This window comes from Rhipicephalus microplus, unplaced genomic scaffold (genome assembly GCF_043290135.1).
Source record: "Rhipicephalus microplus isolate Deutch F79 unplaced genomic scaffold, USDA_Rmic scaffold_115, whole genome shotgun sequence".
In the NCBI taxonomy this organism is placed as follows: domain Eukaryota; kingdom Metazoa; phylum Arthropoda; class Arachnida; order Ixodida; family Ixodidae; genus Rhipicephalus; species Rhipicephalus microplus.
The window spans coordinates 347,501-362,500 of NW_027464687.1; the positions used below are offsets into that span (position 1 = coordinate 347,501).

At 61.7% G+C, this 15,000-nt stretch overlaps 2 non-coding genes across 2 annotated transcripts; both read right to left on the reverse strand.

The window, feature by feature from the left end:
• Positions 1-968: 968 nt before the first annotated feature.
• On the reverse strand, positions 969-1,121 carry LOC142790546 (5.8S ribosomal RNA). The gene has a single exon (XR_012889591.1). It is a non-coding gene; the product is annotated as a 5.8S ribosomal RNA (ribosomal RNA).
• A 1,719-nt stretch (positions 1,122-2,840) lies between these two features.
• Positions 2,841-4,655, reverse strand: LOC142790569 (small subunit ribosomal RNA). The gene has a single exon (XR_012889614.1). It is a non-coding gene; the product is annotated as a small subunit ribosomal RNA (ribosomal RNA).
• Positions 4,656-15,000: the final 10,345 nt, after the last annotated feature.

Below are 15,000 nucleotides of genomic sequence, written 5' to 3' on the forward strand. Positions count from 1 at the left end.
AACCGAGTACGACGCCCTACCAAGTGCGCCCGCAACCCTGTACAGGGTCACATCTTCACAAGGCTGGCAAGCGGCATTCCGCTGCGCGCGTGCGTCGTCCGAGCAGTTGCGTGATAAACGACCGTGTCGAAAGCCCAAACACCGCCGAGGCCAGTCGCCGCCGCCGCAAGGGCAGCCACGCAGCCTGGCGAGAGGCATCGTCTCGTGTAGCGTCGCCCCCGCCCCAACTGGAGTGGCCCAGTTTTTTGAACGGGACGGGAACTGCGAAGCACTTAGACCGACGGCGGACTACGACGAGAACGCCTTAAGCTTCGCCAACGTTTCGCCAACTCGTGCGGGAGACTTTTTCCGCTTCGCGGCAAGTCGTCGCGCCGTGCTCTCCGCATCAACCGCGTACGCAGCGAACCGCAAACGTCGGGCGCAGCCTCCTCACCTCCCTGCGCTTTGCGCGCGAACGTTCCCTGTTCGCGCGGCAAAGCCTGGAGGAGGCACGGCCCCGCAGCGTGTTCGAGCGCCCGGTCTACGGGACACCCTGCTTACTTCGAGGGCAACAAGCGCAACGCAAGGCTGCGATCTCGCGCACTTTGCGCACGGCTGGAGAAGCTTTGCTGGCCGGCTTTCGCTCCTCGTGTTTACCGTGCGTTAAAGTTGCGCGTCCGTGGCTCTCGCAGCTCTTGCGCGCCCGGTCGCAGAGAGGAGTACGCAACCTCGACCGCACTTTCCCTGCAGGCTTCCTTCCGACTCGAAGTCCTGCGGCGGTCTCAACGAGGTGCCACATCCTCAATGCAGTCGGTCGCCCCCGTTTCGGTTGGGCTCTGGCACGACGGTCGCCACCGTCTCGCCCTTGAGTGGCCGCTGTTGGCGCTCGCTGTGAGGTGTTCAGCGTGCTGTCCGTGTTGCCGACGCGGTCAAAACGAGTCGACGGCTCACGTTCCCTTGTGCGCCGAAGGCTCTCTTGATATGTGATCCGACCCTCAGACAGACGAAGCCAAGGGAAGACCCAAGGCCGCAATGTGCGTTCAAAGAATCAGTGCTCAGTGTGTCCTGCAATTCACACCAAGTCTCGCAGCTGGCTGCGTTCTTCATCGACCCGAGAACCGAGTGATCCACCGCTTAGAGTCGTGAAAAAGTGTTTGTTCAATTCCGTACAGTCAAAACCAAACGTTTCTGGCACTCGGCCAAACAGTGGCCAAGAAGGGCGCTTTTCAGCGCACGCTTGGACTCCAAAACTCTGCCGCGCCTTTTTCGGCTGCCGCAAATCGAGCAAACGGTGTGTTTCGGACGGCGTTTCGCTTTCGCTACTTGCGAGTGCTTTCGTGGTCCACCCCTCTATAAATACTCGGGAGGCGTCGAAGCCGGTTCTCCAAGCCGGACCCGTAGGTATCGTTGTGTGCTCGCTCTCATTGGCCCGCCTAACCAGAAAATGCCTGCGGTACACCCATTTGGATAAGAGTGCACGCAGATGCGGGCCTCGACGGCTACACATTTCCTCGGGCGGCCGCCTCCCGGCCTCCGTGGAGCGCGGGATGCACGGTCCCATCGACAAGCCTCTCCCGTTTTTACCGTGGCGTCGCGGTTCACCACGGCAGGCGGGTCGGTCTCCTCCGCATAAAAAGGGGGACCCCCGCTTTTTGTTCCACGAAATCGCACAAGCTTTTTTCGCATCCACGGTTTGCCACCGCACACCAAAATGCCGATCCGGCTGCCTACTTTAGCCAACAGGTGGAGCCAGGCGCGCCGTACTTGCGCGGCACTTCCCACGTCCACCGAAGTCGGTGCCAAGGACCACTTTCGGCGCCGGAGCCGCGTACGAGCCTACTCGAGGCGGAAGAACGAAGCCAGCAAGGGCCTGGCCGCAAGTGCGTTCAATTGTCGGGACGTCCAAGTCCCTCGTTCTTCCGTGCTTCCTCTTTCGGCAAGTCGTTGCGGCACCTTCCCAAAGCGCGCAGACCCGCTAATCGCGACGAGCGCGACGTGGCCGTGCCGCCTTTCCCTCGGCAGCAAGCAAAACGCCTGGCAACGTCGACGCTCCCCTAACCGCGATCTCGCACCGTGTTTCGTGTGGCGAATTCAAAAGCCGGCCGGCGCTGCTGCAACCATTACGGTCGGTACGCATACGCCGCGGAGGGCGGGACGGTCATCGGAGCGTGCGGTTCCTCCATCGAGTACTGCGCACCTCGGCCGTCGCATCGCCGTGCCATGACCGGCCGCGCGTCAACGCGAACCGGTGCCAGCGAGATCCCTCGCCTGCAAGAACCGACCGGCAGCCTCCGTCACCCGAGGACGCGGAGGCGCTTGCCGCGGACGGCGGGACGGTATGCACTGGTGCACAGCGGACCCGTCACATCGCCAGTTCCTTGACCGACCGCCGACGCTTGTGCCGTTCCTCTCGTACTTGGCAGTCGCCGCGCGATTGTCGGGTCTCGTTCTTGCACGCTCGAACGGTCGGGAGGGCACTCGGCTGGCGTTTCGGGAACGCGCAGCCTCGCCTTCTACCGACGTAACCACGACTCGCCGTTCGCGCTCCGCCGCTCCTGTTTACAGTACTAGGCGGTCCCGCAGCGGTCGGGTCGCGCATTTCGAGCGCTTCGAGCCACGGTGCAGTGGCGGGTCGAAAGCCGACCTATGAGTGCGTTGCGCCGTTTGTACCCGCGTCCGCCACCTGGCCGACCGTCCAAGGTCGCGGTGTTGGCGTCCGCTGGGCGCAACAATTTGTCACGGGGTGCCGCTCCACATTCAGGCAGCCCCGTGGGGAAAAGCCGACCCCGCGTCCAAACGGGGTCAGCGGCAGAAAGTGTCGGGCGCAGACGCAGCTGAGGCGCTCACCCTTCACAATCCGTTAATGATCCTTCCGCAGGTTCACCTACGGAAACCTTGTTACGACTTTTACTTCCTCTAAATGATCAAGTTTGGTCATCTTTCCAACAGACCGGCGCAACCGAAAGGCCGCGCCGGACATCGGTCCGAAGACCTCACTAAATCATTCAATCGGTAGTAGCGACGGGCGGTGTGTACAAAGGGCAGGGACGTAATCAACGCGAGCTTATGACTCGCGCTTACTGGGAATTCCTCGTTCAAGGGGAACAATTGCAAGCCCCTATCCCAATCACGAAAGAAGTTCCACGGGTTACCCAGTCTTTTCAGACAGGGATAAAGACACGCTGCTTCCTTCAGTGTAGCGCGCGTGCGGCCCCGGACATCTAAGGGCATCACAGACCTGTTATTGCTCTGTTTCGTGCGGCTAGGAGCCGCTTGTCCCTCTAAGAAGGTTGTAAGGTGCTGGGAACCCCGCACCTATTTAATAGGCCAGAGTCTCGTTCGTTATCGGAATTAACCAGACAAATCGCTCCACCAACTAAGAACGGCCATGCACCACCATCCACCGAATCAAGAAAGAGCTCTCAATCTGTCAATCCTCCCAGTGTCCGGGCCGGGTAAGTTTTCCCGTGTTGAGTCAAATTAAGCCGCAGGCTCCACTCCTGGTGGTGCCCTTCCGTCAATTCCTTTAAGTTTCAGCTTTGCAACCATACTTCCCCCGGAACCCAAATACTTTGGTTTCCCGGAAGCTGCCCGCCGAGTCATTTGAGTAACTCAGGCGGATCGCTGGTTGGCATCGTTTATGGTCAGAACTAGGGCGGTATCTGATCGCCTTCGAACCTCTGACTTTCGTTCTTGATCAATGAAAACATTCTTGGCAAATGCTTTCGCAGTAGTTCGTCTTGCGACGGTCCAAGAATTTCACCTCTAGCGCCGCAATACGAATGCCCCCGTCCGTCCCTCTTAATCATTACCTCGTATTCCAAAAACCAACAGAACAGAAACGAGGTCTTGTTCTATTATTCCATGCAAGTTTATTCAGGCGACTCGCCTGCGTTGAGCACTCTAATTTTTTCAAAGTAAAAGCACCGGCCATCTCGAGGCACACAATGAAGTGCACCAAGAAAGAACCGGCATGATGTTCAGTCCGAGCCGTCGCATCGGGTAGATGCACTACTCGTCTGGAACTGAGATCCAACTACGAGCTTTTTAACCGCAGCAGCTTTAGTATACGCTATTGGAGCTGGAATTACCGCGGCTGCTGGCACCAGACTTGCCCTCCAATTGATCCTCGTTAAAGGATTTAGAGTGTACTCATTTCAATTACGGGGCCTCAAAAGAGTCCCGTATTGTTATTTTTCGTCACTACCTCCCCGTGCCGGGAGTGGGTAATTTGCGCGCCTGCTGCCTTCCTTGGATGTGGTAGCCGTTTCTCAGGCTCCCTCTCCGGAATCGAACCCTGATTCTCCGTTACCCGTAACAACCATGGTAAGCAAGTAACCTACCATCGAAAGTTGATAAGGCAGACACTTGAAAGAAACGTCGCCGGCTCGTGGCCATGCGATCAGCACAAAGTTATCCAGAGTCACCACACAATACGGGCCGAAACCCGATCGATCTTGGTCTAATAAAAGCACCCGTTACCCAAAGGGCTCCAGGCTCACTGCATGTATTAGCTCTAGAATTGCCACAGTTATCCAAGTAGGAAGAAACGATCTAAGGAACCATAACTGATTTAATGAGCCATTCGCGGTTTCGCCTTATTTCGGCATGTACTTAGACATGCATGGCTTAATCTTTGAGACAAGCATATGATTACTGGCAGGATCAACCAGGTAATCGTTCGACTGCGCGTCCGTCCTCGCCTTCGGCGGGCCGGACGCAGTCTGTGTGCGGCGGAGGCCACCTTCAGGCGCCCCAACACGCTTATTTTGCACTCCGAGATGACGGCGTTCGAGCTCGCTACGGCACAACCTTCCCGAAAGACGAGTGGGAGCCGTGCGGCAAGAAGCACGTTCATGCTCGCTCTTTTTCGTTGCATCGACTCGGTCGCGCCGTGCGGGTTGCCCAAGCCCGCTGCACTGTCGGTGGACCGGCCGGAACTAGCAACGGAGCCGAGACTGCAAAGCCGCCAGACGACGGGTCACGCCCGCGTCTTCGGCGCTTTCGCATCTGAATCGCCCGAGGACGACACGGAACACACCTCGATATCGTGGTAAAACGGCACCGTCCGACAACCAGCCCCTAACGCATCAAGCGGATGAGGCTGCAGACGACTGCCGTGGATTCCCCTGGAGCAGACCCGAGGACACGCTTGACGAGGCCGAAGCCCGCCGCATATCAGACACCCGGTCGCTTTCGCGTACGCCGCTCACGAGAACCCCCACATAATAGCAGCGATAAGTACCCAGACCTCCTTGGGCACTAATACGAGCGTACTCGAGAAAATTTCACCGCGGGTGTGCCCCGAAACGTGTGGCACGTTGAGCGTGCCACAAGTCTACGTCGCTCTCAAACCCGCCGAGGTCGTAGAATTTGCGACCCTACTCACGAAATTCCCACCGAGGATACGGCCGCAAACGTACCGCACCTTGGGTAGGCCACGAGTTTGTGCAACACTACGCTGACGGCACAGCACCGAGGTCGTGCGCGCACGCACGGGAAAATTCCGCCGCGGTTTCTGCCGAAAACGTGAGGCACCACGACTCTCCGCAAGTTCGCGTCGACTGCGAAAGACCGAAGTCGTGAACGACGTGTCCGCTACTCGCCGCCGACACGCTGGACACCAAACGTACAACGACTCGACGGCGTCGTAGAGGCCCACGACGCGGTTTTCCTTAACGACGTCTCGGCGTGGCACCGACAGGTTAGAACGGCCGACCAACGTTCCCTGTCCGCCGTTCGGCTCAGTCGAAGGGCTCGGCGACTTCGGCAACGCTGCGAAGCCGCACGGTGACGCACGCCATGTCCCCATTTTTTTTTTTTTCTTTCTGCGTCTGCCGGGGTGCCCCTATAATAGCAGCGATAAGCACCCAGACCGCCGTGGGTCGCTCGCCCCGGCTGACGTGGTTTTTCGTACTCCTGCGGCGGTCGCCGTCAAGCACGTCCAAATACGCTACTTTCGTGGGCGCATTCACGCTCTTTCGCTTCGCCGGAGTGCCAGCACTCACTCTGCCAAAAACGGCGAACATCCGAGCGGCGGTTCCCACTTTTGCGTCGGCGTCGCAAACCCCGCCCCGGCAGACGAGGTTTGCCGTACTCGTGCGACGGTGGCCGGCGGGCACGTCGAAAGACGCCGATATCGTGCGCGAATTGGCGCACCTTGGCTTCACCGGAGTGCCGCCACTGACTCCTCCAAAAACGGCGAAGATCCGAGCGGCGCTTCCCACTTTCGCATCGGCGTCCCGAACTCCGCCCCGGCTGACGCGGTTTACCGTACTCGTGCGACGGTCGCCGGCGAGCACGTGGAAAGACGCCGATATCGTGCCCGAATCGGCTCCGTTCGGCTTCGCCGGAGTGCCAGCACTGGCTCGGCGAAAGACGACGAACATCCGAGCGACGGTTCTCACTATTGCGTACGCGTCGCAAACCCCGCCCCGGCAGACGCACTTTGCCGTACTCGTGCGACGGTCGCCGGCGAGCACGTAGAAAGACGCCGATATCGTGCCGGAATCGGCCCCGTTTGGCTTCGCCGGAGTGCCAGCACTCACTCGGCCACAAACGGCGAACATCCGAGCGGCGGTTCCCACTTAGCCGTCGGCGTCCCGAACTCCGCCCCGGCAGACGCGGTTGCCGAGCTCGTGCGACTAGCGACCGCGAAGCCGTCTCGCGACGCCGCTTTCGTGCGCGGCTCCCACTGCGACCTGGGTCACCCGAGGTCGACGAGCAAGAAAGAATGTCGAAAAAAAATTTTTTTTTTTTTTTGCGTCTGCCGGGGTGCCCCTATAATAGCAGCGATAAGCACCCAGACCGCCATGGGTCGCTCGCCCCGGCTGACGTGGTTTTTCGTTTTCCTGCGGTGGTCGTCGTCAAGCACGTCCAAACACGCCACTTTCGTGGGCGCATTCGCGCTCTTTCGCTTCGCCGGAGTGCCAGCACTCACTCTGCCAAAAACGGCGAACATCCTAGTGGCGGTTCCCACTTTTGCGTCGGCGTCGCCAACCCCGCCCCGGCATACGCGGTTTGCCGTACTCGTGCGGCGGTGGCCGGCGGGCACGTCGAAAGACACCGAAATCGTGCGCGAGTCGATGCTTCTTGGTCTCGCAGGAGGGCCGCCACTCACTCCTGCAAAAACGGCGAAGATCCGAGCGGCGCTTCCCACTTTTTCGTCGGCATCGCAAACCTCGCCCCGGCAGACGCGCTTTGCCGTACTCGTGCGACGGTCGCCGGCGAGCACGTCGAAATACGCCGATATCGTGCCCGAATCGGCCCCGTTTCGCTTCGCCGGAGTGCCAGCACTCACTCGGCCAAAAACGGCGAACATCCGAGCAGCGGTACCCACTTAGCCGTCGGCATCCCGAACTCCGCGCCGGCTGACGCGGTTGCCGAGCTCGTGCGACTAGCGACCGCGAACGCGTCTCGCGACGCCGCTTTCGTGCGCGGCTCCCATTGCGACCTGGGTTACCCGAGCTCGACCAGCAAAAAAGAAGGTCGAAAAAAAATTTTTTTTTTCTGCGTCTGCCGGGGTGCCCCTATAATAGCAGCGATAAGCACCCAGACCGCCGTGGGTCGCTCGCCCCGGCTGACGTGGTTTTTCGTACTCCTGCAGCGGTCGCCGTCAAGCACGTCCAAATACGCCACTTTCGTGGGCGCTTTCGCGCTCTTTCGCGTCGCCGGTGTGCCAGCACTCACTCTGCCAAAAACGGCGAACATCCTAGTGGCGGTTCCCACTTTTGCGTCGGCGTCGCCAACCCCGCCCCGGCATACGCGGTTTGCCGTACTCGTGCGGCGGTGGCCGGCGGGCACGTCGAAAGACACCGATATCGTGCGCGAGTCGATGCTTCTTGGTCTCGCAGGAGGGCCGCCACTCACTCCTGCAAAAACGGCGAAGATCCGAGCGGCGCTTCCCACTTTTTCGTCGGCATCGCAAACCTCGCCCCGGCAGACGCGCTTTGCCGTACTCGTGCGACGGTCGCCGGCGAGCACGTCGAAATACGCCGATATCGTGCCCGAATCGGCCCCGTTTCGCTTCGCCGGAGTGCCAGCACTCACTCGGCCAAAAACGGCGAACATCCGAGCAGCGGTACCCACTTAGCCGTCGGCATCCCGAACTCCGCGCCGGCTGACGCGGTTGCCGAGCTCGTGCGACTAGCGACCGCGAACGCGTCTCGCGACGCCGCTTTCGTGCGCGGCTCCCATTGCGACCTGGGTTACCCGAGCTCGACCAGCAAAAAAGAAGGTCGAAAAAAAATTTTTTTTTTCTGCGTCTGCCGGGGTGCCCCTATAATAGCAGCGATAAGCACCCAGACCGCCGTGGGTCGCTCGCCCCGGCTGACGTGGTTTTTCGTACTCCTGCAGCGGTCGCCGTCAAGCACGTCCAAATACGCCACTTTCGTGGGCGCTTTCGCGCTCTTTCGCGTCGCCGGTGTGCCAGCACTCACTCTGCCAAAAACGGCCAACATCCGAGCGGCGGTTCCCACTTTTGCGTCGGCGTCGTAAACCCCGCCCCGGCAGACGCGGTTTGCCCTACTCGTTCGACGGTCGCCGGCGAGCGCGTCGAAAGACGCCGATATCGTGCGCTAATTGGCGCTCCTTGGCTTCTCCGGAGTGCCGCCACTCACTCCTCCAAAAACGGCGAAGATCCGAGCGGCGTTCTCCACTTTCGCATCGGCGTCCCGAACTCCGCCCGGGCTGACGCGGTTTACCGTACTCGTGCGACGGTCGCCGCCGGGCACGTCGAAAGACGCCGATATCGTGCCGTAATCGGCCCCGTTTGGCTTCGCCCGAGTGCCAGCACTCACTCGGCCAAAAACGGCGAACATCCGAGCAGCGTTTCCCACTTTCGCATCGGCGTCCCGAAGCCCGCCCCGGCAGACGCGGTTTGCCCTACTCGAGCGACGGTCGCCGGCGATCACGTCGAAAGGCGCCGAATTCGTGCACGAATCGATGCTTCTTGGTCTCGCAGGAGGGCCGCCACTCACTCCTGCAAAAACGGCGAAGATCCGAGTTGCGCTTCCCACTTTTTCGTCGGCGTCCCGAACTACGCCCCGGCTGACGCGGTTTACCGTACTCGTGCGACGGTCGCCGGCGGGCACTTCAAAATACGCCGATTTCGTGGGCGCATTCACGCTGTTTCGCTTCCCCGGAGTGCCAACACTCACTCTGCCGAAAGCGGCGATCATCCGAGCGGCGGTTCCCACTTTTGCGTCGGCTTCGCAAACGGCGCCCCGGCAGACGCGCTCGTGCGACGTACTCGTGCGACGGTCGCCGGCGAGCACGTCGAAAGACGCCGATATCGTGCTCGAATCGACCCCGTTTCGCTTCGCCGGAGTGCTGCCAGTCACGGCGCAGAAAACGGCGAACAAGTGTTTTTTTTTTTTTTCCTAGAATTTGTGTTATAGAAGGCACATTTGATATCGGACGATAATTTTCAACTTTATCACGCGCACCGATTTTCGTGTAGAGGTTTGCAAGTTTATGGGAATTTCTCCACTTGGAATAATGCGATTTAGTAGTACTACGAGAACTTCATGGATGTACTCAAGGGTACGGGGCAAGTCAGTTACGTCAACACCTGCAGATTTTTTACACTTCAAACTGAAAATTGTTGGTTGTGAGTCCTCGTGTGATATTAAAGGCCGATTCGCTAACACATAGAACAAAGAAAGAAAGGAAGAAAAAACGCCCGCGCTCGCTCAAGAAACCTGGGTTCGCAACAAGTGGCAACAACAAGCAACCGAGCGAGTGCGCCAAAACCCGTGGCGGCCGAACAAACGCGAAGTCCCAACCGCGTCAGCCGGGGCGGCACGGGACAGGAAAAATCACTTCAGCCGGGGCGGCGGGGCACCGAATAAACCTCGTCACCTCGTCGCAGGATAAAAGAGGAAACAAAAAGTCTAAACAGCGTCTGCTGGAGCGAATGCGTAATAAAACAACAACAACAACAAAAAAAAAACACCCGCGCTCAAGAAGTCTGCAATCCTCACAAAAGGCGACTGTGACCGAGCAGCGTCAGCCGGGGCCGTGCGGAAACGGAAAAACCGCGACTACCGGGGCGTCGAGGCACCGAAAAATCCACTTCAGCCGCGGCGAAAAAAAAAACAAAAAGAAAGACGGAGGGGGGGGGGGAACCACGTCTGCCGGGGCGAAGGAAAAAAAAAAACGCGTCTGCCGGGGCGAGCCCGGGTGCGGCACCACCGGGAAAACTGTGGCAAACAGACATGGCGATCGAGTGAGTGGGCCGCCAGCCAGGCTCAGCCAAAAAGTGCAAAGTCCGAACTGCGTCAGCCGGGGCGGCAAAAACCGCGTCAGCCGGGGCGGCGCAAAAAACCGCGTCTGCCGGGGCGGCACGAAACCGCGTCAGCCGGGGCGGGGCGAAAACTGCGTCAGCCGGGGCGAAAAGAAAAAAAAAAAACGCGTCTGCCGGGGCAAGCCCGGGTGCGGCACCACCGGGAAAACTGTGGCAAACAGACATGGCGATCGAGTGAGTGGGCCGCCAGCCAGGCACAGCCGAAAAGTGCAAAGTCCGAACCGTGTCAGCCGGGGCGACGCAAAAACCGCGTCAGCCGGGGCGGCGCGAAAACCGCGTCAGCCGGGGCGGCACGAAACCGCGTCAGCCGGGGCGGCGCGAAAACTTCGTCAGCCGGGGCGGCGCGAAAACCTCGTCAGCCGGGGCGAGAGAAAAGGGGGGGGGGGGAACCACGTCTGCCGGGGCGAAAGAAAAAAAAAACGCGTCTGCCGGGGCGAGCCCGGGTGCGGCACCACCGGGAAGACTGTGGCAAACAGACATGGCGATCGAGTGAGTGGGCCGCCAGCCAGGCTCAGCCCAAAAAGTGCCAAGTCCGAACTGCGTCAGCCGGGGCGGCAAAAACCGCGTCAGCCGGGGCGGCGCGAAAACCGCGTCTGCCGGGGCGGCGCGAAAACTGCGTCAGCCGGGGCGAGCCCGGGTGCGGCACCACCGGGAAAACTGTGGCTAACAGACATGGCGATCGAGTGAGTGGGCCACCAGCCAGGCTCAGCCAAAAAGTGCCAAGTCCGAACTGCGTCAGCCGGGGCGGCAAAAACCGCGTCAGCCGGGGCGGCGCAAAAAAACCGCGTCTGCCGGGGCGGCACGAAACCGCGTCAGCCGGGGCGGCGCGAAAACTGCGTCAGCCGGGGCGAAAGAAAAAAAAAAACGCGTCTGCCGGGGCGAGCCCGGGTGCGGCACCACCGGGAAAACTGTGGCAAACAGACATGGCGATCGAGTGAGTGGGCCGCCAGCCAGGCACAGCCGAAAAGTGCTAAGTCCGAACTGCGTCTGCCGGGGCGGCACGAAACCGCGTCAGCCGGGGCGGCGCGAAAACCGCGTCTGCCGGGGCGGCACGAAACCGCGTCAGCCGGGGCGGCGCGAAAACTGCGTCAGCCGGGGCGAGCCCGGGTGCGGCACCACCGGGAAAACTGTGGCAAACAGACATGGCGATCGAGTGAGTGGGCCGCCAGCCAGGCACAGCCGAAAAGTGCTAAGTCCGAACTGCGTCTGCCGGGGCGGCACGAAACCGCGTCAGCCGGGGCGGCGCGAAAACCGCGTCTGCCAAGCGGCACGAAACCGCGTCAGCCGGGGCGGCGCGAAAACTGCGTCAGCCGGGGCGAGCCCGGGTGCGGCACCACCGGGAAAACTGTGGCAAACAGACATGGCGATCGAGTGAGTGGGCCGCCAGCCAGGCACAGCCGAAAAGTGCCAAGTCCGAACTGCGTCAGCCGGGGCGGCAAAAACCGCGTCAGCCGGGGCGGCGCAAAAAACCGCGTCTGCCGGGGCGGCACGAAACCGCGTCAGCCGGGGCGGCGCGAAAACTGCGTCAGCCGGGGCGAAAGAAAAAAAAAAAAACGCGTCTGCCGGGGCGAGCCCGGGTGCGGCACCACCGGGAAAACTGTGGCAAACAGACATGGCGATCGAGTGAGTGGGCCGCCAGCCAGGCACAGCCGAAAAGTGCTAAGTCCGAACTGCGTCTGCCGGGGCGGCACGAAACCGCGTCAGCCGGGGCGGCGCGAAAACCGCGTCTGCCGGGGCGGCACGAAACCGCGTCAGCCGGGGCGGCGCGAAAACTGCGTCAGCCGGGGCGAGCCCGGGTGCGGCACCACCGGGAAAACTGTGGCAAACAGACATGGCGATCGAGTGAGTGGGCCGCCAGCCAGGCACAGCCGAAAAGTGCTAAGTCCGAACTGCGTCTGCCGGGGCGGCACGAAACCGCGTCAGCCGGGGCGGCGCGAAAACCGCGTCTGCCGGGGCGGCACGAAACCGCGTCAGCCGGGGCGGCGCGAAAACTGCGTCAGCCGGGGCGAGCCCGGGTGCGGCACCACCGGGAAAACTGTGGCAAACAGACATGGCGATCGAGTGAGTGGGCCGCCAGCCAGGCACAGCCGAAAAGTGCAAAGTCCGAACCGTGTCAGCCGGGGCGACGCAAAAACCGCGTCAGCCGGGGCGGCGCGAAAACCGCGTCAGCCGGGGCGGCACGAAACCGCGTCAGCCGGGGCGGCGCGAAAACTGCGTCAGCCGGGGCGGCGCGAAAACCTCGTCAGCCGGGGCGAGCGAAAAGGGGGGGGGGGGAACCACGTCTGCCGGGGCGAAAGAAAAAAAAACGCGTCTGCCGGGGCGAGCCCGGGTGCGGCACCACCGGGAAGACTGTGGCAAACAGACATGGCGATCGAGTGAGTGGGCCGCCAGCCAGGCTCAGCCCAAAAAGTGCCAAGTCCGAACTGCGTCAGCCGGGGCGGCAAAAACCGCGTCAGCCGGGGCGGCGCGAAAACCGCGTCTGCCGGGGCGGCGCGAAAACTGCGTCAGCCGGGGCGAGCCCGGGTGCGGCACCACCGGGAAAACTGTGGCTAACAGACATGGCGATCGAGTGAGTGGGCCACCAGCCAGGCTCAGCCAAAAAGTGCCAAGTCCGAACTGCGTCAGCCGGGGCGGCAAAAACCGCGTCAGCCGGGGCGGCGCAAAAAAACCGCGTCTGCCGGGGCGGCACGAAACCGCGTCAGCCGGGGCGGCGCGAAAACTGCGTCAGCCGGGGCGAAAGAAAAAAAAAAACGCGTCTGCCGGGGCGAGCCCGGGTGCGGCACCACCGGGAAAACTGTGGCAAACAGACATGGCGATCGAGTGAGTGGGCCGCCAGCCAGGCACAGCCGAAAAGTGCTAAGTCCGAACTGCGTCTGCCAGGGCGGCACGAAACCGCGTCAGCCGGGGCGGCGCGAAAACCGCGTCTGCCGGGGCGGCACGAAACCGCGTCAGCCGGGGCGGCGCGAAAACTGCGTCAGCCGGGGCGAGCCCGGGTGCGGCACCACCGGGAAAACTGTGGCAAACAGACATGGCGATCGAGTGAGTGGGCCGCCAGCCAGGCACAGCCGAAAAGTGCTAAGTCCGAACTGCGTCTGCCGGGGCGGCACGAAACCGCGTCAGCCGGGGCGGCGCGAAAACCGCGTCTGCCGGGGCGGCACGAAACCGCGTCAGCCGGGGCGGCGCGAAAACTGCGTCAGCCGGGGCGAGCCCGGGTGCGGCACCACCGGGAAAACTGTGGCAAACAGACATGGCGATCGAGTGAGTGGGCCGCCAGCCAGGCACAGCCGAAAAGTGCTAAGTCCGAACTGCGTCAGCCGGGGCGGCAAAAACCGCGTCAGCCGGGGCGGCGCAAAAAACCGCGTCTGCCGGGGCGGCACGAAACCGCGTCAGCCGGGGCGGCGCGAAAACTGCGTCAGCCGGGGCGAAAGAAAAAAAAAAAACGCGTCTGCCGGGGCGAGCCCGGGTGCGGCACCACCGGGAAAACTGTGGCAAACAGACATGGCGATCGAGTGAGTGGGCCGCCAGCCAGGCACAGCCGAAAAGTGCCAAGTCCGAACTGCGTCTGCCGGGGCGGCACGAAACCGCGTCAGCCGGGGCGGCGCGAAAACCGCGTCTGCCGGGGCGGCACGAAACCGCGTCAGCCGGGGCGGCGCGAAAACTGCGTCAGCCGGGGCGAGCCCGGGTGCGGCACCACCGGGAAAACTGTGGCAAACAGACATGGCGATCGAGTGAGTGGGCCGCCAGCCAGGCACAGCCGAAAAGTGCTAAGTCCGAACTGCGTCTGCCGGGGCGGCACGAAACCGCGTCAGCCGGGGCGGCGCGAAAACCGCGTCTGCCGGGGCGGCACGAAACCGCGTCAGCCGGGGCGGCGCGAAAACTGCGTCAGCCGGGGCGAGCCCGGGTGCGGCACCACCGGGAAAACTGTGGCAAACAGACATGGCGATCGAGTGAGTGGGCCGCCAGCCAGGCACAGCCGAAAAGTGCTAAGTCCGAACTGCGTCAGCCGGGGCGGCAAAAACCGCGTCAGCCGGGGCGGCGCAAAAACCGCGTCTGCCGGGGCGAAATAAAAAAAAAAAAACAAAGAAAAAAGCCCGCGCTTAATCAAAAGAAAACAAAGAAAAAAGCTTGCGCTTAATCAAAAGAAAACAAACAAAAAAAGTTCGCGCTTAAGCCTGGCGGTGGAACCACCGGGGCAAACAGACCTGGCGATCGAGTGAGTGGGCCGCCAGCCGGGGTGAGCCAAAAAGTGCAAAGTCCGAACCGCGTCAGCCGGGGCGGCGCGAAAACCGCGTCAGCCGGGGCGGCGCGAAAACCGCGTCAGCCGGGGCGGCGCAAAAACCGCGTCAGCCGGGGCGGCGCAAAAACTGCGTCAGCCGGGGCGGCACGGAAAAACGAAAACCGCGTCAGCCGGGGCGACATCAAAATGAGGAAAAAAAAAAAAAAACTGCCTTAGGACACCTGCGTACACTTTCATGCGTTTGGGCATATCTCTCTGTAACACGCGCGCCCCTCGTTACGCGCGGCACTCTGTTTTCTCCGACACCCATATTTCGGCGGCATGTGGCACGCGCGCCCGTCCCTACGCACGGCACACCGCAGTGCTTTCTCGATATTTTTCTTTTCCTCCAACACCGTCATCTATAGGCTTTTAGTGACCTGTTGCTCGTGGCACAAGTTCGCTAGCTCTGACACCTCTTGCATGCGCACCGTTTTTG